Source organism: Macrobrachium nipponense, chromosome 32 (assembly GCF_015104395.2).
Source record: "Macrobrachium nipponense isolate FS-2020 chromosome 32, ASM1510439v2, whole genome shotgun sequence".
Lineage (NCBI taxonomy): Eukaryota > Metazoa > Arthropoda > Malacostraca > Decapoda > Palaemonidae > Macrobrachium > Macrobrachium nipponense.
Window position 1 is genome coordinate 3481697 of NC_061094.1, and position 26887 is coordinate 3508583.

A 26887-nucleotide genomic window follows, 5' to 3' on the forward strand; every position below is an offset into this window, starting at 1 on the left:
GTGTTGTTTTGTTTACAATCGTTACGCAGGCGCGTAAGCGCGAATTTCTTTCTTGCCGCACTAAAAAGTATCTGTGACACATCTCGGAAATTATTTCGTCACTTTGACTTAATTTTTTTACCATTTTAAATTAGCCGTTACATGGAGTATTATTTATGAAAATGTGCGCATTTTTATGTAGAATACAACAAAAAAATACTCATGATTGTAGCTTTCATCAGTTTTGAGATATTTTTATATAAATAACGATAAGTGCCCAAAACCAAATTCAACCTTCGGTCAAACTTTGACTCTACCGAAATGGTTGCGAAAACGCAATTGTAAGCTAAAACTCTTATATTTTAGTAATATTCAATCATTTACCTTAATTTTGCAACTAATTGGAAGTCTCTAGCACAATATTTCGATTTATGGTGAATTTATGAAAAACTTTTCCTTACGTCCGCTTGCGGTAACTCTTCCGAAAATAATCATACATGCGATTGTGGTAATGTTTGCACCATTTTAAATTAGCCGTTACATAAAGTTTTATATATGAAAATGTGCGCAATTTCATGCAAAATACAACTAAAAACAACCCATGGTTGTAGCTTTTATCAATTTTGAAATATTTTCATATAAAAAATGATAAGTGACAAATTTTCAACCTTCGGTCAATTTTGACTCTACCGAAATGGTCGAAAAACGCAATTGTAAGATAAAACGCTTATATTATAGTAATATTCAAGCATTTACCTTCATTTTGCAACAAATTGGAAGTCTCTAGCACAATATTTCGATTTATGGTGAATTTATGAAAAAAATAACATTTTCTTTACGTCCGCGCGGTAACTCTTCCGAAAAAATCATACGTGCGATTGTGGTAATGTTTGCACCATTTTAAATTAGCCGTTACATAACGTTTTATATATGAAATGTGCGCAATTTCATGTATATACAACAAAAAATAGTTGAAGGTTTTAGCTTTTCTCATTTTCGAAATATTTGCATATAAATCACGATAAATAGAAAAAAAACCACGTTCGGTCAAATTTGACTCTACGAAATGGTCGAAAAACGCAATTGTAAGATAAAACTCTTACAGTCTAGTAATATTCAGTCATTTATCTTCATCGTGAAACAAATTCGAAGTCTCTAGCACAATATTTAAATTTATGGTGAATTTTTAAAAAAAACTTTCCTTCCCTCCGCGCGCGGATTCTCCGCCACAAATCTCCGAAATGCGTAAGTCCCATTCTCGGAATATTTGCTCCGTTCATATTAGGCATTTCATAGAGTTTTATATATGAAAATGTGCGCAATTTTATGTAGAATAAAACGAAAAATATTTAAAGTTGTTAAAACGAAAAATTATTTGAAAGTGGTAGCTTTTCTTATTTCTGAAATAATTGCATATAAAAAAATATATATAAAAAAATTCGACATTCGGTCAAATTTAACTCGTCAGATATGGTCGAAAACTGCATTTGTAAGCTAATATTCTTACAGTATAGTAATATTCAATCATTTGTCTTCATTTTGAAAGAAATTGGAAGTCTCTAGGACAATATTTAGATTTATGGTGAATTTTTGAAAAAAATGTGTTTACGTCCGCGCGTTACGAATTCATGCATTATTTTGTGATAATATTTTCTCTGTGTTGCTTTCATCATTTTACAATTTGTTATATACCAAAATGATCGCAATTTAGTGTACATTACAACGAATTGAATACAATTATATATGAAATTTCTTTTTTGCGCTATCATATATCGCATTATTTATATATGATAATGATAATTTTTTTCCTTTCTGATGGTTGCATACTAAACTTCAGGCAATGACAAAAAAAGGAGCCAAAAATGAACTCTTAATCTTCAAAACTAAGCGCACTATGATTTTTTGAAAAAAAATATTTTTTCCGCTTCCGTGCTCACTCTGAAACGTCTCCAGCACACGGGAGACATTTTTTTTTTTACCGCTTCGGCGTTTAAGGGTTAAGAGGGCGAATCCCCATTGACATGATCCGACTTGGATTCTACTGAGTAAGCGGATATCAAATCCCTTCGGTAGACCCAAAGAGTCTTTACAGCTGTAGGTCACGCCCTCGCTGTAGCTCTTCAGGCTTTGCAGACTAATAGAAGTACCTATGAAGTCTTCAGCCTTATCAGGTAAGAACCAAGGTTTGTTAGTATCCTACAACAGATGTTGTTTCCCCTTTTTTCCTTGTTAGCTCTGTCTCTTTCCCTCCACCAAGGGTGTCAATCAGCTAAGTATATATCTGGCAGGAAAGTTCATGTACAAAAATGATATTGTTTATTTTTACAATACAAAGTTTTGTACATACTTACCTGGCAGATATATACGATTGATGGCCCTCCCAGCCTCCCCTCAGGAGACAAGTGGAAGAGAAAATATGACTGGAAAGGGGGATGGGGGATTGGTTCATACACCTGCCACCCAGCGGCGGGTGGGGTAGATCACCTGACCTACCTGTCGCGTTTGCTACGAGTTTTGAATTCTGTCGTGACGTCAGAGACGTAAGCTAAGTATATATCTGCCAGGTAAGTATGTACAAAACTTCATTGTAAAATAACAATATTTCTACATACGAAAATTGCTCAAGATACGAAAGGTTGTTGCTGTAAAGTCTGAGATTTGCCCGGACCACCAATAACAATTTTGAAACTCGCGCGCCGCCAACTAAGTAGACTCGCCACCATCCTCCTATTCTCCCATTGGTTCCTTCTCTCCTATTGGTCAGCATCCCTCCCATCATGCATCTACTACGTAGCGGCGTTCTTCTTCAGCCATTGCTTCTCACCAGTGTTATCGTACGCACGTAGAATTCGTTCGTTCACATATACGATTTCGTTTTTTAACATAAATTCGTGTTAGTGATTTCGTTGTGCTACTTTATCGTGTTGTGTGAGAACCTAATTAGTATACTACATAACTTAATTACGTACAGTATAGTCATGGGTCCCAAGAAAGTTGCTGAAGTTCACAGAAAGAAGAGAATGCTTTCTATGCAGACAAAAATGGAGATAATAAAAAAGTATGAAGCTGGCTTGCGGTTGAGTGTGATCGCTAAGGAATACGGCCGAAGTCTGTTGACGATAGGCACCATCCTTAAGCAGAAGAAAGCCATCAAAGCAGCTACACCATCCAAGGGCGTGACTATTTTGTCCAACAAGAGGAGCCATGTGCATGATGAAATGGAGAGCCTGCTTCTTGTATAGATTGAGGACAAAGAAATCGATGGCGATACGATAACCGAGACGGCAATCTGCCAGAAGGCCAGCGCTATTTTTGGCGATTTGATTGCCCAAGCCGAAGACGACAGAGGAGAGAGGACATCGACAGCAACCCCAGAGTGCAAGGCTTCTCATGGGTGGTTTGGAAAATTCCGTAAACGGACTGGCGTCCATTCAGTGGCGAAGAAATTGAAATTTTGTAAAATACGTAAAGTATAAAAAAGTAAAAAAAAATGTAAATAAAAAAAAGACAAAAAAAAAAAAAAAAATTAATTTTAAGTTTTTTGTAAAGTTGTGTTACAGTTTTGTTAACCCTCTTACGCCGAAGCGGTATAATAGAAATTGTCTCCCGTATGCCGGGCCAGTCTGGGAGTGAGCGCGGAAGCGGGAAAAATAATTTTTTCAAAAAATCACAGCACGCTTAGTTTTAAAGATTGAGTTCATTTTTGGCTCCTTTTTTTGTCATTGCCTGAAGTTTAGTATGCAACCATCAGAAATGAAAAAAAATATCATTATCACATATAAATAATGCGATATATGATAGCGCAAAAAAAAAAAAATCATATATAATTGTATTCAAATCGCGCTGTGCGGAAAACGGTTAAAGCTAACGAGTTACTTTTTTTTCTTTGTATTGTACACTAAATTGCAATCATTTTGATATACAACACATTGTAAAACGATCAAAGCAACACAGAATAAATATTATCACAAAATGATGCATGAATTTGTAATGCGCGGGATGTAAAAAAATGTTTTTTTCAAAAATTCACTGTAAATCTAAATATTGTTCTAGAGACTTCCAATTTGTTTCAAAATGAATACAAATGATTGAATATTACGATACTGTAAGAGTTTTAGCTTAGAATTGCAGTTTTCGACCATTTCGGACGAGTTAAAGTTGACCGAATGTAAAAATTTATATTTATTTTATATGCAAATATTTCAAATATGAGAAAAGCTATATCCTTCAAGTATTTTTTGTTGTATTCTGCATGAAATTGCGCACATATTCATATATGAAACTCTATAAAACGCCTAATATGAAAATGAGCAAATATTAGGAGAATGCGATGTACGCATTTCGGAGATTTGCGGCCGCGAATCGGCACGCAGAGGGAAGGAAATTTTTTTTTGTCAGAAATTCACCATAAATCTAAATATTGTTCTAGAGACTTCGAATTTGTTTTAAAGTGAAGATAAATGACTGAATATTACTAGACTGTAAGAATTTTAGCTTACAATTGCGTTTTTCAACCATTTCTGTTGAGTCAAAGTTGACCAAACGTAGTTTTTTTCCTATTTATCGTGATTTATATGCAGATATTTCAAAAATGAGAAAAGCTACAACCTTCAAATATTTTTTGTTGTATTGTGCATGAAATTGCACACAGTTTCATATCGGGAAAAAGTTTTTTTCAAAAATTCACAATAAATCTTAATATTGTGCTAGAGACTTTGAATTCGTTTTAAAGTGAAGATAAATGACTGAATATTACTAGATTGTAAGAGTTTTAGCTTACAATTACGTTTTTTGACCATTTCGGTAGAGTCAAAGTTGACCAAACATGGTTTTTTTTTTCTATATTTTTGTGATTTATATGCAAATATTTTTGAAATGAAGAAAGCTAAAAACCTTCAAATATTTTGTTGTATTCTGCATGAAAATTGCGCACATTTTCATATGTGAAAACAACGATCTATGAAAACGCTCCCTATATGAAATGGAGCAAATATTAGGAGAATGCTACGTACGCATTTCGGAGATTTGCGGCCGAGAATCGGCGCGCGGAGGGAAGGAAAAAGTTTGTTTCAAAAATTCACCATAAATTTAAATATTGTTCTAGAGACTTCCAATTTGTATTTAAGTGAAGATAAATGATTGAATATTACTAGACTGTTATGTATTTTGCTTACCCAAAAATACCAATATATATAAATAATTATATATATATATATATATAATATATATATATATATATATATATATATATATATATATATTTATTTATTACATTTTTTCGATTCTGGTACGAATACAAAAATAAAAGGAATGTAGGTGACACTTTTCTTTTTGCTACAATGAAAATATCATATAAAATAAATGCAGAATACTCACTCGTAATCCTGACTCTTCGTTCTATTCTTGTTTTCTCCCTCCTCCATTGAAGAGTCTTGCATTTTTTCCTCTCGACATGACGAGGTACAGGTGGAGGAGGGAGACGCGCGCCCTTACTGCCGAAGGGACGCGCTGTCCCGTGCGCCCTCCGCTGTCTGTCGCTGAGGTGCACTCTAATAAAAGACTGCAGTGTGGTATTTGCTGTCACACTCCCCGAACCTGCATAGAGCTATTTTGCGGGTGCGACAAAAGAACCGGGTGTCTCTCCTTCTGCCATTCATATGGCACACCCGGCACCGTTTCTGCCTGAGTCCTTCTTGGAGCTCCAGTGTGTGATCCCCTGGCTGCAGCCGACACACAGGGTACACTACGACGCGAAAAAAATGCGTGCGGGCCGGGGGCCGGCAGCAGGGGCGGCGGCAGCAGGGGCGTTGGCAGCAGGGTCGTCGGCAGCAGGTGCGTCGGCAACAGTGGCAGGAGCAGGATGACCAAAGTTGGCCCTCCTGAGGTCTGCCCTTTCCTCTAGGGGCAGATCTGCAGCTCGTGGCAGGGGGGCAGACATGGAAGGCCACTCATTGGGATTAAAGTGGATGAGGGCATCCCCGGCTGCCTCGAGGAACTGTAAGTGGGTCATCCTCCGGAGACCGGGACCGTAGTACCCACAGAAGAGAGTGTAGGCATTTTGGAGGGCCAACTGAAGAATGTACTTGAGGAGCTTCTTGGTCCACCTCCTGGGTCCACCTCCTGGTTCTCCTGGCGAAGGGATAATACTGGATGAGTTGATCAAAGAGATCAACTCCTCCCATGTGCCTATTGTAGTGCCCAATGACGGTAGGGCGCTCGGCACGAAACTCCCCATACATAACTCGGCCCTGTCGACGTGTTTTCTTCCGCTGTATGACCTCCTCTTGAACTGGTTCATAGCTCGTTGTAATCATGGGGACGAGTCGGACACCCTTCCAACAGATGACAAAGACAGCTCCCTTCCGCCGCCACTGTCTCTCTCCTCTTGCCAGATGTTGCGGATGGCTAGCGAACCTCTTGAGGACATTCGGGGCCCCACGCACCAACCGAAGGGTACCACTGACGTGAACACCTGCTTCATACAGTTCCTGGGCCAGGGATACAGAGTTATAATAATTATCCATAAGCAGGTGGTATCCCTGGTTACGGAAACGATACACAAGCCTGAACACAGTTTCACGCATCGTGGAGAAGACCCCGGAATACACTAAGAAGTCCATGACGTATCCAGTGTTGGACTCTGTAATAAAAAAAAAATTTCATTCCATATTTCTTCGGCTTCTTGGGGTTATACACTTTAATACTTAGACATCCTTTGTAAGGCATCATCCCCTCATCCAAAGAAAGGTTCTTTGCAGGAACCACAAGTTTTTTGCAACGTTCACGAATGTATTCCAACACGGGGCGCACTAAGATGAGGCTATCGGAGTTATTCCGGGGTATGGCCCTTCGGTTGAAGTCGTTGAAATATCTGTCCAATGCCAGGAAAGTATCACGGGGCATAATGCCGGGCACATTGGGCGTACCTAAAAAAATTATGCCTCCAATATTGCCTGACGTCTGCAGCAGGCATCAATCCAAAAAAAATGTGGAACCCCACAAAATGCGCCATGTCAATGAGGTTGCAGCCCCACCAGCGATACGATAATGTCGCGCGCAGTTCATCACGGCAGTACCGAGCGTAGTCCGCCGTCTCTGCTACCAGGTACTCCAGCAATTCCTGCATAAGGAACAGCTGGATGAACCCCAGAGCAGAGAGAGGAACAGGTATACGGTGAGCCCAATTGTTGCCGTGAATGGGTGCATGTTAGGTGGGGTGGGGTCCTCCGTCCACTCCTCGTCGCTCTTGGACGACCGCGTGGGCACGATTTCGCACACGAAACCCCCCAACTGGCCCATCTCCCTCACTTAGGCCTTCACTGTCTGTATCGTCATCCGTGATAAAACTAGACCCCATATCCTCATCCTCCCCCTCCTCAGATTCCCCCTCATATGCACTAAAACCACTAAATTCGAGCTCACTTTCGGGATGTGAGCCTCAAACGGACATTGGGGGCAAATATTCATCGTCACTGACATCGGGAGTGATGTCCTCATCACTGGATGACCAACCGCCATCAAAATGAGGACTTGCGACATACTCCCGATCAAGCTCCGATAAGTACTCGTCTATGTCCTTGGTTGGAGGCCTCCCAAACTCCTATGAATTCCCCTAAGGATGCCCCGATGCTTCCTAGGGGTTACTAAAGGCATATGAGACACACGTTGTGATCCTAAACCACTTTCATCCACACGTGGCCGCACAGAACAGCATTGAGGTGCGAGGTCATTCTGGGTGCTTGGTCCTTCGCCAGCATCCAAGTCCAAATATGCCTCATACAATCCCTTCCAACGGGTAAAACGCGCCTTTCGCGTTCCATACGTCGTTGAGACATCTCTATGAACATCCTGTAGCAACACAAATATTCAAAGTCTCGCACAAGTTTTGAAAAACACGATTGCGGCAAAAGATCGCTCTCGGACGACGCGTCGCTGATGCTGTCTGATGCGAGAAGGAGGCATTTCGCGCATGCGCGCTTGTGTCACGCTTCTAAACAAAATAACAGCTTGATCCGTGAACTCCCAGCATCCTCCAAGGCGCGTGATTCAAAAGTTTTCGGCTGGTAGGCCTATAAGTATTTTTCCGCGAATTTAAAAAAAAAAAACTTATGTCGACGTATAATACGTCCAATCAGCAAACGGGAGACATTTTATCTCGATGTTTAATACGTCCAATCGGCGTTAGAGGGTTAATGTGTTTTGTAAAGTTTAGTTTGTTTTTCTGGCATTTTTTTATGTGTTTCGTAAAGTTAAGTGTACGTATCTGCTGTTTGTCCTCCTCCTCTGTCACCACTTTTGGAGATAGCCTCACTCGAAAGGTAAGCGTCCACATTTTACTACATACGTACATATGAACGTACAGTATTTCTTGTATACCATTTACACTAATACACTTTATTTACAGGTACTATGTAGTACATATTAGCAGTACGTATCAAGTTAGGTATTAAATGGTCCAAATTGTTGTAGTATATATTTCATTGTTTATAGGTCAATTTAGCTTTATTATGAAATTTACTGGGGTGTTTTTGGAGGGCTTGGAACGGATTAGCCATTTTACATGTAAAATGTGGTTCAAGATACGAAAAACTCATGATACAAAAGGCGCCTCGTAACAGATTAGTTTCATATCTCGAGGTACCACTGTGTATGTATATATATGTATATATATATATATATATATATATATATATATATATATATATATATATATATTATATAATTATATATATAGACACACACGCACACACACACACACACGGAATGGTATAGAAAACGGTTGCTAAAGTGTCTAGGAAGTGAAACACAATATGTATAAAAGGGTAAGGAAAGCCTAGTAGAAGCAAAATGAAAATTATGATGTTATTTATTAATACATGTTGTAAAAAATTTGGTTTGGACGCACATCAGTAGGCTGTAGTAAGTAATAGGACCCCCAATAGATGACTCTGCTGTGAATCAGTAATGAAACAGAGCACTTATGATTTTTGTAGCTAAAGAAGAGTAGATCTTGATAGTGATCACAAACTAGACGTTGCCACAGTAAAGGTGAAACTTCAAGGACCCAGAAAAAAAATAGAAGATCAAGCCGTTTTAACTCAATGAATTTTGAGTAAAGTAAGCATAGTACGTATTTGCGAGTGAATTTTTAGATGGCTATTTATGGAAAATATATTTGGTGGAAAAGAAATGGTGTGGGTTTGAGATGAAGTACATACTGGGGTATGGGGTAGCAATTTGTAAAGTTGCTACCCCATATCCCACTACTTTTATAGCAGAATGATTCACCTTGAAATTTAGATGTGGGGTTCAATAAAGAAAATAAAAAAGTAATAAAGTACTCGCAGTAACAGTGTAAATTCAAAAGTGTCCAGTAAGTGACAGTATGAAGTATGTAATAGGCTATTAGGAACATAATCGAAATGGGCTACCTGATTTAATGTCGCAAATAATTTTGTATTGGAAGATTTTTATTTCCAGGTAAGGAAATGCAAACGAAGATTCAGGCAGCGCTCCCATACTCGAGCGAAAGATATAAACAAAACAAGGGACTGGCTACACTGCCACACTCGTCCACAACAGAAACGAAAGCATTTCACAGTTCCAATCACTTACAATAGCAGTGTAAAGATATTAGAGGAGGATGATGAATCAATTCATAAATAAATCACTAATAATTAAAGTCATATTTTTCCCATTACATGAGAAAAGTGGAGAATACACTCTTCTGCAACAAGCTTCTTGAAGTGTATTCTCTCTCCCATCTTGCATCATTATTACTACTATACCATACTTTATACAAAAAGGGTGTATTTTGCACTTATACAGTACCAATCATATATATACTGTGCAGTACTTGAAATAAACTATCATAAGCATAATATGAACCAAAAGCAGCACACGAATTGTGTACTTATCCTACACATGATTGCCTTTATCTCTTGGGTTGTAAAAATAAAAAAAAATTAGAAAATACAGTAAAAATATAAATGAAAATAGTGAATTTATCAAATCATAAGATAAAACACAAACCAAGCTAAGCTGTAGAAGTTCACAGATGCCTGCAAATGAGCTTGTGCATACAAGTTCAAACCAGAGAACGTGTGCGCTTCTACATACATTTCTTACACATACGATTGAGTCTATCACTTGGGTTGTAAAAATGCAACTAAAAAATCGTAAGTGTAACATGAACCAAAACAGCAAATTCACTGACACCAGTGAATGAGTGCTTGTGTATGCATTTGCCCTATGCACATGATTGCATTTACCTTCTGGATTTTAAAAATAGAAATGAGAAAACACAATACAAATATAAATGAGAACAGCATAATATATACATAAATTCTAAGATGAAGAAAATGGCTGTCGTCTTCTAAGTTCTGTTTGACTACTCTTGATACATGATTTGTAAGATTTGCTCCAAAATTCAATTACAGAGAATTTGTATAAGATGCTGAAAGTATTTGGAGAGGCTTCCTTCTGCAACATTGTTACGGTTACTGCTGCTACATTAAAAAAAATTTTTTTACAGTAACCTTTACTTGATAATTATTGACATTTAGCATTTCTTCAAATACTATTTGTTTACAAGGGAGACCTCGGCCTCTTTTTTGTTTCAAGTAATTTGTTTCCCTACCTGGGCCTTTCTTTTTTTGATCTTTTACTTTTTCTTCTGGTCCTGACACCATTTTTCTAGGCCTTCCACGGCCTCTCTTGCTTTTCAGATCTATTACTTTTCCTTCTGGCTCTGACACCATTTTTCTAGGCCTTCCACGGCCTCTCTTGCTTTTAAGATCTATTACTTTTCCCTCTGGCCCTGACACCATTTTTCTAGGCCTTCCACGGCATCTCTTGCTTTTAAGATCTATTACTTTTCCTTCTGGCCCTGACACCATTTTTCTAGACCTTCCACGTCCTCTCTTGCTTTTCAGATCTTTTACACTTTCTTCTGGCCCTGACAAACTTTTTCTAGGGCTTCCACGGCCTCTCTTGCTTTTCGGATCTTTTATATTATTTATTAATGTAGACGTTTTCTGCCTCTGCTAGCCTCTTCTTTTCCTTTACCTCCACTCTTGATACTGATTTCCTTGGTCTTCCCCTTCCTTTCTTGATTAGTACATCAGTTTTTTTCTTTGATGTTAAAATTGACCTTCTAGGCCTGTTATTCTCTTCTTTTAAGATTTTTGTGTTCTCTTTCAGTCTTTTACTAAGCTGCCTGAGTCTCCTGTCTCAGATTGTTTATTTTCTTTTTTACCACTTTTCTGGCAGATGACTTCCTAGGCCTACCCCGCCCTTGATTTCTTTCCTTATCTGTTGCTTTTTCTTTTGTTGTTAAAACAGACCTCATTGTCCTGACTGGCTCTGTCTCTTTTTTCAAGATGTGTGTTTTCTCCTGCAGCCTTCCACTTAGTTGCCTTAGCCTTCTGTCTCTTGGATGCTTTATTTGTTTTCCTTCCATTTTTATGTTAATCGATTTCCTAGGTCTCCCCCCCCCCCTCTTTTTCTTGCATGAGATTTCATCTGAGGGTGGGGTCATCCACTTCCCCACCTTCCTGGTCAACTGAATGTGGTGGCAGTCTTGGGTGGGAATCTGTATCACCACCATCCACGGAATCTTTTCTGTTTCAAATTTTCTTGTCTCTTTCATATTTTGTGGAATTGCTCATAATGTCCTCTAATCTTCTCTTCTTTCCAAGGAATATGAGACACTGCTCATCATCCAATTCCTGCAAAACATGATAATCAGGAAGGCATAACTCCCGCTTCCTTTTCTGAAGAATGCTGTCAATCTCTTCCTCAACAGTACAAGCCTGTGCTAATTCTTCACCAAAGACACTTTCATTGGAATCCTCGTCATCTGAACATGGTGGCAACCCATGTGCTATGCAGGCATGCTTACGTACTTATGATATTGTCAATTTTTTTTTTTTTTCCAATTCTCTTCTCTTCTCTCCAAAATGAATCATTTGATGATTCAGGATCATCAAAGGCCAGCTGAAATAGGAATAACACAAAATGTATATGCAAAATAACTTAAATACATTTGATAACAGCTAATTTCATCAATATTTGACCTTCACCCTACTTACCCTTTGTGGGTCTACACAAAGTTCCATGAAAAAGCTTAAACTTTTGTGGGACAAAGGAAAGTTCCCAGAAGGCAGCAAGAAAAATAATACTAGCACATGATTCTATTCTTTATATTAATATACAGTTATATACAAGAATATAGTACACTATAGTCTAGTGGATTAGGTCAAAAACTAGTAGGAATTGTGCACTTTTTGAACAGATTACCAAAATTTGGTTTCTAGGAGATTTTTATGTGGTCTTTCCAATAAGATGAGGAGACAAGTCATCTGAGCACTCTGTGACCCTGAAAAATGACATTTTTCAAAATGGCCGCCTTATATTTGCCACTTTTTAAAATTTTTGCCCCGATGTTTGTTTTTAGGAATATAATTAATTATCTTGATACTTTTTGAAGTACAATGACCATAATGCACTGTTTTTTACCAAAAATAATAAATAGAACACCTTTCAAGATGACTGCCAACAAGTCAACATTTTATAACATTTAATTTAATAATTTAATAAATGTACCAGCTTGATCTTGGGGAAAATGTCTCAAAGAGTGCATCCAACATATTAATGACAAAAAGGATTTTTCTGAGGTGCATTACAAGTGTTTCCATAGTCAAGAAAAGTGCAGCCAACATTTTAACACGTAATAGATGCATCAGAAAAAAATTTAATCTTTAGGCATATGTAAAGTGTTTGAAGCTATAGTAAAATGCATTCTCAAAAATAGTTATATCACATTTGAGTATTTATCTTGTTTACTCACACCACAATCATAATATACAGTATATAGTTTGAAATAGTAATATATCTATAATGACTAAAACTTAATTAGATTTCTCTTAATAACATCATCAAAGTTACATTGTCCTCATCACAAACTATAAACCTGAGAAAAATGATCTTTTAACTACATGTACTATTTGTGCATGGAACATAATTTGTTTAACCATGACAAACACTGTGAATACTGTCAAAAGGAGTAAATCTACAGCATCTATAACATTATGCAAACATGATATTAAAACTAGTCCAAACAGGTGTAACAGGCAATGACAAGCCCATGTCAAAGTTATCAAACTTCCTCCTGATGTAGTCATTTGCTCAGCAGGCTCCTCTACAATAACAGAGTTCAGTACATGGCAGTGTAGCCAGAGAACACTTGCATGGAGGCCTGCACGATTTCTTGCAACCACATTTTATCAGCTCTTGACAGGATTTTGCTGCCTCTGGGAAGAGAAGTCCAATAGGGTAACCATTCATCATTCACTTGCTCCATCCCCATTGCTCAGGTGATGGATCTGTTGCATTGCAACCAGAGACTGGCCCCATACCTAAAAAATAGGTATAAGTAATAAGTTACCATTTAATATTGTAGAACACAAAAAAAATAAGACTACTGAGAGGTGTAAATGCCTTTAAACCAATACATGTTTAACAAAAATAAATCAAAAGGATGAATAAATATGTATAATGCCATAATAATAATGAATGCGAAGTTGAAATACCTGACCCCCTTGGAAGGTTGCTCGTCTTACATGTTCCCTCAGGGCAGCTTCTGTTGGAGGGATACAATCCAGGCTGTCTACCTTTTGGCAAACCAAAGCCTTTTGTAAATTCATTGACTTTTTGACACTCACTTGGTGCGATCATACAGTAGACAACATAACGTTGCACCAGTTGGAAATCATCATCTGATATATCTCCAATAGGCTTTGAGAGGTTTACAAAGGCTTCTGTTGCCTGTGGATAGGCTGACCATACATTCCATGCTGTTCTTTTTCCTATGTTTCCAAAGGATGAGCAGGTGTCACACCCTGTAAGTGCATGGAAGAATGTGAGAGCTTTTGACTTCTGTTCCCCAAGATCATTTGCAATTTTGTGCACCGGAATCACTTTAAATGATTTTTTTCATTCCAAAGGCAATCCAAGCTGTTCTAGTGGCAGCTGGTGAAATGTAGATACAGCAAGTACCACCACATCTGTATCCACAGTTCGTATAGAACTGTCTTATGGCCCTGTTGAGCACAGTGTTGGGCATGCAGAAGTAGCCTGGTGTCAGCTCCTCATGATTACTTGGTATAGAGGGTGTTGGGCGTGTTTTCTCCAACATCAGCACAACCTTCAGTTGTCCAGTGTGCTGTATACAGTTTTTACCCGGGAACGGATGATCGGCAATATATTTGGCCAAAAAAAGAAATGGTACAAATCTGTTTTGTTATCTTCTACACGCAAAAAAACTCTGCCAGTTAGTTGGAATAGGTGTTCCCGCTTGGACTTGTATGCGACTTCCTGACCCTCTTTTCTGTCTTGCAAAACTCTTGAGCCTTTCCTTGGAATATCTGTCCCAAACAATGTCCAGTCGACTTGCTACCTCAAGGTTCTTCTGTATGTATGGCAAGGAAAACTTGGTCTGCGTACTCTACAAAGGTTGCCACAGCCTTTTGGTGCCAGCATGTTTAACCACAACTTGACCGTCTCCAGATTTTGGCAGTTGAAGAAGGAATTTCATGTATGCAGAGGTTTGCTGATGCAGGCATCCGATGAGAATCAGACTTGGTACATGCCCTTAATCCTCCCATAGCAGACAGAGCAGGTGGGACAGCCTGGTTTTGCATGTCTGAAAATTCATCCATGTTCTTCTCGGGTTTGGACAAGCATGTACATCCGTGAAAAATAGCTCAACATTGCTTTTAAGGGCAGATATTTGAAACCTGTTTCTTGAAACTGCCCTGACTCGTTTTCTCTGGAATAAAGGCACATTATTCTTGGGTATAATATCAGTGAGAAGTGTTGAGCCTTTTACAAGTCTGTCCTCAACAAAGGTTTCATATTGTGCCTTTCCTATAGTATTGATAGACTGGATAGACAAAACTACTTCTTTGGGCATGACTTCTTTGGTATCAAGTGCTATGAGGTCTTGGCTTTCTTCATTGAAAGGATTTTCAAGTTTCTGAAAGGTATTTACTATTGCTCTCACATCCTCAGCAAACTTTGCCTGCGTTTGATGGTCCTTGATCATGATGCAAGACGTACCCTTTCTTGATTTGAAAGCTGGAATGAGTTTTTCAAACTCCTCAGTGATTCTAACAAAACCTCTTGGTCCTGCAGTAGCCCACCCCTTTTGCATGGCAGCTGAGTTCTCCATCAGACCTATGATACTGCAATCTCCTTTGATTTTGGCATTCATTTGCTCGTGCGCTTGGTCCAAGGCCATGAGAGAAAACAGGTGATCTGACCTCTGTACAACCAAAAATTGACCTTGCCTTGAATTTGGAACCGTAGGTTGTGGACACTCTCTGGTAGCTGTACCATGTCTCTAATGTGAATGGGAAGCCAGCGGGCATACTTGGTATGATCCATGGAAACATGCAATGAACTAGCTGTCCAAGGCACTCAACAGAGATCAAAATTGCCTTCACGTAGAGAACGGATATACTGCAATGCAAGTAGCTCCAACTCCCTGCACCATATTCCAGTACTGAAACTGAGGTGTACTCTTGACTCTTGAATCAACCCACATGTGGAAAGACATTGGCACTTCATATGGAGCAAGTGATGACAGGTAGGATGCATATGCTTCTTTCTTCAGTATATGTAATGCAGCAGGTATGTAACTTGATGCAAAATAGCGTGACTGGTCACGTGTGAGCCTTTTAGAATAGCTTCTGCACGCCCTGAAGTGGTAACACCAGCCTGGACTACAATACTGCTCCATCCACTTCCATCAAGAAGATCTCCCAACAGCTTCATTACATTCATTTCAATGTGAGTCCCCCACCATCATGATAACAATTTTGCTCTCACCAAACCTCTCTGGAAATGCCCACTGATTCTTTTGCAATAGCAAACAATGGTTGGTCCACTGTGATTACAGGACCTGGCCTGGGTTGAGATTTGCAGTGGCCTTTGTTACCAGTTCTGTGAATAGTGGGAGTAGAGCTATAGGGGAAGGTGGTCTTATTTGTGTTGTTAGCCTACTTGCGTGGTAGGCTGCCCATGAAACATGGTCATCTGGATCAAGTTTGTCTTTTCCAATTTCTCACCAACTGTTTCAAGCCAGAGGTCTTCTTGTTCTTTTGCCATATTGGCAATATTTGTGAGCTTTGGTTTCACCTCTCCTTGTCTTGGAACCATTGGCTCTGAACTGGGCATTTCCAGGAGGAATCTCTGAGTAATCATCTGGCAATGGTAGCAATTTACCTTGGTTTGGTTCAATACAGATTTTGGTTCTTTCAGTTCCAGGATTAGATACAGTAGGAAACTGAATTATGGAAACAGCTGTTCCATGAAATGAATCCTTTGATGTTCTTGAGGAAGTGTTATGGTCGATGTTGTCCTCTGCCCCAACAGTGAATATGTGCCTTTCTTAGAGTTGTAGGACAGACACATCCATCTTGTTCAAACTGCTTGATGACACCATTGGCAAGAGCTGTTGAGAGCTCTTGAGTGCGTTCATATGATATACGAGTCCATGACTAAACAAAGTATCAACAAGACTTCTTTGTCGAGTTTTTGCATGGATGAGTAGGGCTGCATAGATCGAAAATGGTGTCTCTCTGCACTCTGATGTCTTGTAGATGAAGCTTCCCTTGAGGTCTTCTTCGTATTAAAAATCAGTAGCTGTGACAGACAAAGGGCTATTTTGGTCATAGCATCATCATCACATTGTTGATCTTTGATACAAGGTCCTTGTAATATCATCTTTTACAAGGACAAGAAGACTTCTTGGGACCACATTCTTTTCACATCCTGGCTCAAAGTAACCATCAAATGAGTATTCATGGGAACGTATATCTCTGCGAACTATTTTAGCTGCATGCATTCAAATCGAATACTTTCTCATCAGCATATGTACAAGCAAATGCGGATAGCCTTCCAATATCTCTGTCAAACATCAATATTATATCTCTCCCTCACTATGGGCCCTGAGGTCTGGAATAAGAGCTAACAACTTTTCTTTAAGTCTAGTCGTATGCACCTTTTTGGGTATATGTTGGATCTATTTTTAGCCATTCTTGCATCATCATCATTTTCCCTAGGTCTGCAAGTTTAAATACTGGAAGTGATTCACCTCTGTTCTTCTATGTGTGAAACCAATTCACTTAGAACTAGCCCATTGTTGAAAGCTCTTTTGTTCCACTGTCATCAATATATTCTTTTCCCTAAACTTTGTTGTACATCTGTCATGCATTTGCGGTGATAAACAGCATCACGAGCTGGCAAATCTCCAGCAGAAAGTTTGCCGAAACAAAAAGTTTTCTGCCTTGTAGTATATGAGCATACTCTCGGACTCTGCGATCAACATTTAGTGACATTGCTTTGATCAAAGGGTCTTACTCTCATCTTTTTCACAGAAGAAGCATAACTCTGCTTTTGGCATGCTGTCACTGCTTAATCTAAGCTTCTTTTTTGCTGGGCTTGGTGAAAGCCAAACCTCCTGCTTTGCTTTCTTTTCTTTAGCCCTCTGTAGCTTCTGGTTGTTGAAAGGCCTTCACATGACTTGTGAAACTTGGCATCATTTCTTGTAGCGTGCTTCAATTCCTTTGCCATGTCCAGTCTTTTAATGTCGATGTCCAATGGAACACATCCAAGTTGTTCAAATTCATATATATTTTCTGCTAACCTTTTGTAACTACATTCACTGTCTCTTCGTTGTGTTTTACCACCTGGGAGTTTAAGTTTCTCATTTGGTTTCATAACTGGCATAAAATACATAATGTCCAATCTGTTGAGGGTTTAGCAGTTTCTGCATGGGAGCTCCTTCCACTGGATCTACTTGCATGCACATTTCAGACATTTTCTATGGTTAAACTGTTAGCAACTACAACTACCACCACCACTACTCTATATACATGTATGTACAACATTCAGGGCGATTGCTTCATGAAGGGTTTGGCTATATAATTGTATTTGATATTTATGCACCTGAAATAAAAATGAAACCGGAATTAGATGTTTAAACAGATTGAAAGACATATACAAAAACAGATAGACAGACAGACAGCCAGTCAGAAGGACATATGGATATACAGACAGGATATAAGACAAAGAGATAAGATGGATGACACACCTGAAAACATAAAGCACCACCCTTCTATATGGTTTACTCAGGAAATCATGCAAAACCATGAAGTATCTATCATCAATGTATGCTCAAAAGTTTAATTTGGAGGCAGCCATATTGAATTTTCAAAATGGCTGCCACATATATTTAATTTTTGAGTTACCTGTAAGACAGGTCACACATTAGAACACAGGTTTGGACACCAAGATCATATTTCCGTCTCTCCTACCAACGAATTTATACATAAAGGTAACTTCAGGGCAGCCATCTTGGATTTCCAAGATGAATGCCACACATGTTGGACTTCTGGTAGCAGCACGTGATAGGACACATTGATCAATAAAGGTAAAGCTACTAAAATCTTGTTTCTACCTGACTTACAACAGAAGTTATAGGCATAGGTCTATTTTAGGCAGCCATTTTGAAAAATGTCACTTTTTGGGGTCATGGAGTGCTCAGATCACTTGTCTCCTCATCTTATTAGAAAGAGCATCAAAAAGTCTTCTAGGAGCCAAATTTTGATAATCTGTTCAAAAAGTGCATGATTTTTTCCTAATCTACTAGACTACTATTACAGTCTTACAGATGAAAAACAATTGTTATTTACTTTAGTGTATTTTTAAAAATTTACATGCAAGAGTTTTTCTATGCTTTTTACACTGTACACAGGCCAGACACCATAAATTACATGGGTTATGGCTTTTAGAACTTATTTATTGTAGGGTTTACTTATTCAGCAGTACTGTACTGATCTACTGTATGTCCAATATTATAGTACACAGCATTGTTTTTGCATTATGTGAAGCTCTGTATGAGTAGTATAAAAAAAACTTGCTTCATTTGCTGTTATACTATCAAATATTAGGGGGAATATACTGAAATACCAATTTTGTGGCATGACTGGCATCACTTGTTATATGTGCAAGTTGCACTCGTACCCCTCCATGAGTATGGTCCTACTGGTAGTATGTACCTAGATTTGAGCCCTAAGCTCTAGGTGCTAGCACCAGCTGCATTGCAGGTTGATGCATCTTCAGATAGAGGCTGGACCAACAAATGACTAACTGGTTTGGTCACTGAAACAGAGGTAAACAAAGAACCCAATCTACTGAACAGTGGCTCCAACTGGAGATCTACCAACTCTGGACACCAACAGGTGAAAGTACCAGTAATGCATAACCCAGTACTGGTGGCATCTTCAATCATTCAGTGCTTTATAAGAAAGTGAAAAGAGGGAGATTGTGGTTGACCACCAAGATAAAGAAATTCAAAATTCAAATGAGATGTGGCATGAAGATCTCATAATACAACTGGGAGAAAACCCCAAAGGCTACAATAAACAGTAATAACTAGAGAGGTTGGACAGCAACCAACAGAAGATTCACCTCCCCTTGATACACTGAGAAAACCCTCTCACTTGGAGGAGATACTTGATAGCCTCCAACTGTGAAGAGAAAGAGATTCTACTCACTGGTGGAACCTTTCTACATGCAGCTGCCACAGTAGAAGCTGTCAAGGGGGAATTTCTCTTGGAACCTTCGGCAACGACAGCAGATCTTGAAACCATTCCACCTGCAGCCACAGAGGGGCTACTAAAGTCATCCTGAGACCCTGCGAAGTCATCAGCATGTTCAGAATGTGATGGGTCAAACAAATCGAAGGAAAAGCGTACACCTCCAGGTTGTCTCAGGGATGTTGGAACGCGTCCTCCGCTAGCGCAAAAAAAAAAAAAAAAAATAAAGGATCTGGAACCACTGAACAGAACATCTCCAGTTTCTCCTGTTGAACAGAGTTAAAAGAAAGGTCCAGCATGGGTCTCCCCCAAACCTGGAAGAGCTTGTCTGCTACCACCTGATGAAGGGACCACTCTGTGCCTAGGATCTGATCCCGATGACTGAGTTTGTCTGGGATATACCTGGCTGAGAACTCACCAAATTGCTGACCGCCCACTGGTGAACCTCGACGGTCAAGGCATGAAGCTGACGTGAAACCAGGCCTCCCTGCTTGTTCACATAGGCAACCATGGTGTTGTCCGACATGAGAACGACAGAATGGTCCTCTACTTTCTCCCGAAAGTCCTTCAGACCCAGGAAGGCTGCCTTCAACTCCAAGATGTTGATATGCTGCTGTTTGTCCTCCAAACGCCTGAGGCAATGAGGCCGCCTAAATGAGCCCCCCAACCTGTGAGGGAGGCATCTGAAAACAGAAGGAAGTACGGTGGGAGAGACTGCAGAGGGATACCCTTCAAAAGATTTCGGTCAGCCAACCACCAACGAAAGTCTTCTCTCACTTCCAGACCCTCCCAAGACTGGTCTCGTTGTTGTCGAGAGAGTGCTTAGGGGCCGGATGCGGGATTCTGATGCTGGAGGGTGTTCCTCTTAGGAGGGAGTCTCTCCTAGCCTTGGACACCTGCATTAGGCTCAACTAAGTACCAGTCCCTTTCCTTCTGTTTACCTCATCTCTTTGCTGCTTCCCTCTATACCACATGTTCCTAAATTTCTATGATCTTACTGCCCAACATCTCTTACTAATTATTCTATAGTGCAAATGCTTGGTTTTCCTCATGTTGCACCTTTTGATCTTTTACTCAACTCCTTTCACCTTTTTCATGCCTTCCTGTCCTACTTCTACATCTCTCCTTTTCACTGTCTTGATCATTGATGAGGAGGTGCTGGTGCTTGAATTGGTGCTCACTTTCGAAGCCAATTGTGAGAGCTGTGGTGGTCTTGTCAGCCACCCGATAATGTTTGGATCTGAGAGTTATCAACTTACTAGCCTGCTAGCATGCTGATAATTCAATGACGGAACTATTCCTGAGAGTCGGTCCATGGATTCCAGGGATGGATTGGTTCAGGGAATAGGACTCTCGGCATTTTGTCCGGTTTGCCCACAAACATGATGAAGGAGGGGGATGATTACATTCTTTTTTGTTTTGTTCCTCAGTCCCATCAAGAAAAGCGTTTTAGCTTACACTTGAGCCATTCTTATCATGTTGGTGCCATCCCTTTCGGGGTAGGGTAGGGAGTGGACATTTGGGAGTCGGTTCTCACTGGTGTCATTGGTAGAGGAGTGAGCCTCATGAAGAGTTCTTGGCCTCTCTCAGAGATTTTCAGGCAGCTATTTTTTGTTTGTTTGTTTGTTTTTGAAATGAATAACGAATTAAGTACCCCTATCCCCGGGCCAAATGACACTTCCCCGACACTGTTGCAGAACGAAGGCGTGAATTTGAATGTGGCCCTAAATACTGTTTCCAGTATTCAAACACTGGAAGCTTTCCTTCATTCTTCCCCGGGACGCCAGGGGGATAAAAGTACTGGTGATAAAAATGTTAATTTAAGAGATATAAATTACGAACAGCTTTTCCAATTGGTAAAACAATTTTGAATCATTGAAAGAATAAGGATGAAACTTAAGAATGACAAGAAAAATTTTGAAGCATATGTCATTTACAATAATCATACTCAAGCCCAAAGTGCCCTTTCTCATATAAATAATAAAGAAATTACCAGTCTTTCCTGCCAGGGGAAACTTTATAACATCAAAAACTATGAAAATTTGGAACGAGACTTTGTCCCTAAATTCACGGAACTGTATGAAGAGGAGGATTCAGTTCCTAGAACTATTCCAGAACCAGTATGGTATGTAGCCCCATACAGAGAAGGCTGTAATAATTACTTTAAGGGCTATGAATGCCTGGAAAGAAAAGTAGGACCCATCCCAAAAGGAAACCTAAAAAGATTCGGCCGAAATTTACTAATTAGGGCAGTTGACGAATCTCAGTCAGTAATGCTAGGAGCCTTTAAATCATCTCCTAATGATGTTATTCATAAAATTTCCTCCCATAAATCTTTTAATCATTCAAAAGGTATTTATTGCAAAGATTTGTATGAATTTTCTGAAGAGGAGATTTTGAAAAGATGCCTACCAACAGTAATTAATGTCAAAAAATTCAAAGGAGTAAACAAAGCTTTTTTACTCACATTTTCAACAACATATTTACCAGATTACATCTTTCTCGCTGGGCCTTGGTGCCCAGCTTTTGATCCAATGAAATGTCAGCCCTTTTTCCTCTACTAAAAACATTTTATCTTTCTGCCTTCCTCCCCCTATAAGGTATGGATTCTATGATAACGACTATTGGCTTTGTTTTGGACATGATTTAGTCTAAATCTTGGGATTTGAAGGAGGGTGAGGATGGACGGCATGCCACCTCACCCGTAGAACTCTAGTACCTGACGTGGTCGAGCGAGGGTAAAGTTTAATGTCAAAACCTATCCTCAATGCCGGGTCTGATCTCGACGGACATCATGACGCCTTAGCACTGGAGATAGGGTGTATATCCAGTAATTACCCCTAGGACGACCCTAATTAAAGGGATGACCCGTCCTCTAAGTGTGACTCCATGGTGGGGATTGGGAATATTTGGATGAACTATGTATTTTACGTTCTATGGCAACCCCCCCCTATTTCTGTTGACGACCCTATGCTTTCATCGAAGGACTTGTCCATGGAACCCAAACATCAATTTTCCATGGTCGGTCCCCAGGATCAATGTAGTATCCCTGGGCCGTATGACAAGACGGACACAGTTGACAACCCAAAGCAATGCGAGTAAATATAATACAGCCAGGAAATCTAAACAAAAAGCATCTGGTTCCAGTATTGTGTCACTGGAACCATTTGCCATGAAGAAAAATAATAAGTATGAAATAGCTCCTGGGGTCTTTGTACCCAATTCTTTTAATAAATACCTGAATTTGAAGCTAGAAGGTGCATAGGGAAATCGTGAAATGTTGTGGCAGACAGCCAAAAATAACACCTCAAAATGGAAATATGCTCCTTGTAGAAAGCATCTCCCCAGAGGAAAGTATTAAGTTAATGGGATTGTCAGACCTTGTGGGAGTTACGGTTGAGTGCACTCCCCACTCCAGCCTGAACTCCAGCAAGGGCTTGATTTATGCCCCTCAGTTGATGGCTTTCTCTGAGGGAAGACTTTTAACAGAATTAAAAGGCCAGGGTGTAATAAAGGTGGGATGTCAAAGAAGGTTGATAATAACAGATTACCTCAGCCTACCTTAATATTAACTTTTGACACCTTTAGACTTCTGGAATATGTCTTTGCAGCCTGGTATAGGTTTAAGATAAAACAGTACATCCTGAGACCCAGAAGGTGTTTCCATTGCCAGCATTTTGGACACACCCTACAATCATGCCGATCCAAATTGCAAGAAAATCCTGCAGTCTGTGTCAACTGTGGAGAGGATGAGCATGGTATATGCACCAGGGAACCTAAATGTGTTCACTGTGGTGAGGGACATGCATCGTCGTCTCAGCAGTGTGATATATATTTACTCGAAAAGGAAATCCAAGCCATTAGAGTAATAGAAAGAACAACATTTAAGGAAGCACGAGAGAGAGCCAAAGCAAAGATTGTAAGACCTGGTCTAAGTTTTGGTACTGTAGTAGCAAAATTAAGAAACCAAAAGAAAGAGAGAAATAAAAAAACCCAAGTTAGGAGCACAAAGGTAGAATCAAATAAAGAATCATTAAAGAGACAGCTAACTGAATCATTAGAGTCAATTGATGATAAAGTAAAGACAAGGTTCACTAGAACCAACAAGAAAGGCCCTAGTATGGAATTGGAAAAAATTGAAGTGCCAGTTGAGATACACCCTCCACCATCTGCCTCATTGGCCAGTGTTTGCTGGTCTGGTGCCAGCTTCTGTTGGTGCCAACTCCTCTTATTAGGAGATTTTAATGCCCACAACCCCCTTTGGGGAAGTCGGTGTTTAGACAGCAAAGGGAAAATAATCGAGGACCTTATTTGACACGTATGATGTCGCCCTATATAATAATGGGTCAATGACCTTCCACAGCATTCGTAATAATCATCTCTCTGCACTGGACCTTAGTATTTCCTCAACAAATATCCACCTTGACTTTAACTGGTCTGGTAGTGAAGATTTGAATGGAAGTGATCATTACCCGATCCATCTAAAATATGTTGTAAATGCTCCATCTGAAACATTACCTAAGTGGAAGGTAGAGGATGCTGACTGGGACAAGTTCAGTAAAGGGGTCAATCTAGATAGGGAGTTTGAGTCATTTCATTCTCACCTGGATGCCTATGACTACTTTATTGAATCCACTCTGAAGAGTGCTGAGGGCTTGATTCCCAAGACAAAAGGTAAACCTCGTAGACCTGCAGTTCCCTGGTGGAATAAGACGTGGTATTTTGAGGAAAGTCACTAGGAAGTGCTACCGACGATACAAAACTAGTGGCTCCCCTCAGTCTCAATTAATCTATAATCGTGCGTTAGCCAAGCAGCGGTGCTTTTACAAGAAAGCCAAAAGAGAAAGTTGGCTTTACTATATCAATGGAATCAGTTCCAAAACTCCATGGAGAGTGTGGCGCAAAATCAGGAAACTAAGTGGAAAATTTTAAAATTGCGTCACCATTGACCCTCATTAAAAGTCAATAACACACTGATCACAGAGCCCACTGAAGTTGCCAATGAGCTGGGAAAACACTTTTCTCAAGTTTCCAGCCCTGACAATTATTCTCTAGAATTTCAAAGAATTCGGAATGCCGAAATGACTCTGAAATTTGAATCTGGAAAATCTGAACCATACAATCACAAATTTTCCTTAAGAAAATTTCGGGAGGCACTCTCTTCAACTGAATCAACAGCTCCAGGGGGTGATTCAGTTTTATATGAAATGCTTAAACACCTCCCAGATGATGCCAAAAAGTATCTACTCAAGATTATAAACAAAATATGGGAAACTGGAATTTTACCCAAGGACTGGAAAATATCCATAATTGTTCCCATAAAAAAGCCTAATAAAATGCTTCCCAAGCCACCAGCTATAGACCAATAGCTCTTACCATCTATGTTTGTAAGCTGATGGAAAAAATTATAAACCAGATTAGTTTGGCACCTGGAAACAAAAGGACTAATATCTCCATTTCAATTTGGTTTCAGGAAAAATTATTCCACCCTTGATCCCTTGCTGAGGCTGACCAATCAAATCCAGCAAGGATTTGCCAAATGATGTCAGACTAACGGCATATTTTTCGACCTTGAGAAAGCATATGACACTACTTGGAGAATTGGCATCATAAAACAATTGCACAAGATGGGCATATGTGGAAGAATGATTAAATTTTTATATTCCTTTTTAACAGAGAGATTTTTTAAGGTTAGAGTGGGCAACACTCTCCCAACCTTTTGTGCAGGAGGAGGGTGTTCCACAAGGAAGCGTTTTAAGTGTAACACTTTTTCCAGTGGTAATAAACAGTATAGTCCAACAAATATCATCACCTGTTAAATGCTCGCTTTTTGTTGATGACCTTGCAATATACTGCACAGGATATGATGCTTTGTCAGTATGTAAACATCTGCAAAGGTCTGTTAATGCTATTACAAAGTGGGCTGATGAGAATGGTTTTAAATTCTCCTCCTCTAAAACAGTTTCTGTAAGATTTACTAGGTGCCAGCGTGTGGAAGAGGTTCCCACACTTATTTTAAAAGGATCTATCATTCCTTATGAAAACGAAGGTAAATTTTTGGGAATGACCATTGACCAGAAATTGACATGGGGCAGCCACATAAATGCCTTAAAGATTAAGGTTAAACAATCTCTGAATATTTTAAAGGTTGTTTCTGGATTTAGTTGGGGAGCTGATCAAAAATCCCTGCTGAGACTATATGACTCGTTGTGTAGATCCAAGCTAGACTATGGCTGTCAGATTTAATCCTCAGCTTGTAAAACCAGGCTGAAGGAACTAGACGTTGTACACAATATGGGGCTGAGAATATGCTCAGGGGCTTTTAGAACTTAACCTGTTGAAAGCATATATGTTGATACTAACCAACTTCTCCTTGATCTGAGAAGGCAAGAACTAGGATTAAGGTACATGGCTAGAATTAAAAGTGCTCCCGAAAATCCCTCCTTCCAGGTGCTGAGGGAAGGAGACTCACGGGTCTTTTCTGGTATAAGAGCCTCTAGACCATTCCAAGTTAGACTAAATGAAGATGTTAGGGGTAATCATCTTAAATCCCAGAAAGTCATGGAAGTAAAACATCCTGTGTATCCTCCATGGCTTATTCCAGAAGCATCTGTGTGCAAAAAAGCATTTAACAAAAAAGACTGTCCTGAGGAAGAGATTAGGGGAAAATTCTTGGCGCACAAAACTGTCCATACTAATGCCATAGTCTCTGCCCTGGATATAGTTGTTCAAAGTAGCGACACTAATCTTGTCATTTACTCTGATTCCAAAAGCACTTTAGAAGCTATTAAAAAATTCAATAGCTTCCATCCGTTAGTTCAAAAAGTTCAGGAATCACTCCTCCATTTGTATTATTTGCGTAAATCTGTCTCTTTCTGTTGGGTCCCTTCACATGTGGGGATTTGCGGAAACGAGATGGCAGATAGGGAAGCGAAAGCTGCTAGTGTGTAATCAGAAACAGCCTTTAGTAAAGTGCCTCATACAGATCTAAAAGGTCCTTTTAGGTCTTATATTTTAAGCAAATGGCAAGAAAGATGGACTTCTCATCTTGCCAATAATAGAAAGTACAGAAATATTAGAAATAATATATTGCCGTGGCCTTCGTCTTTCCATTCTGATAGGCGAACAGAAATAGTTTTAAGCAGACTGAGGATTGGGCACACTTATTTGACCCATCAGTTTATTTTAGAAGGGGGCAGCCTCCCAGTGTGTGCTTGCGGTGGCGAGATGCTAACAGTGGAGCA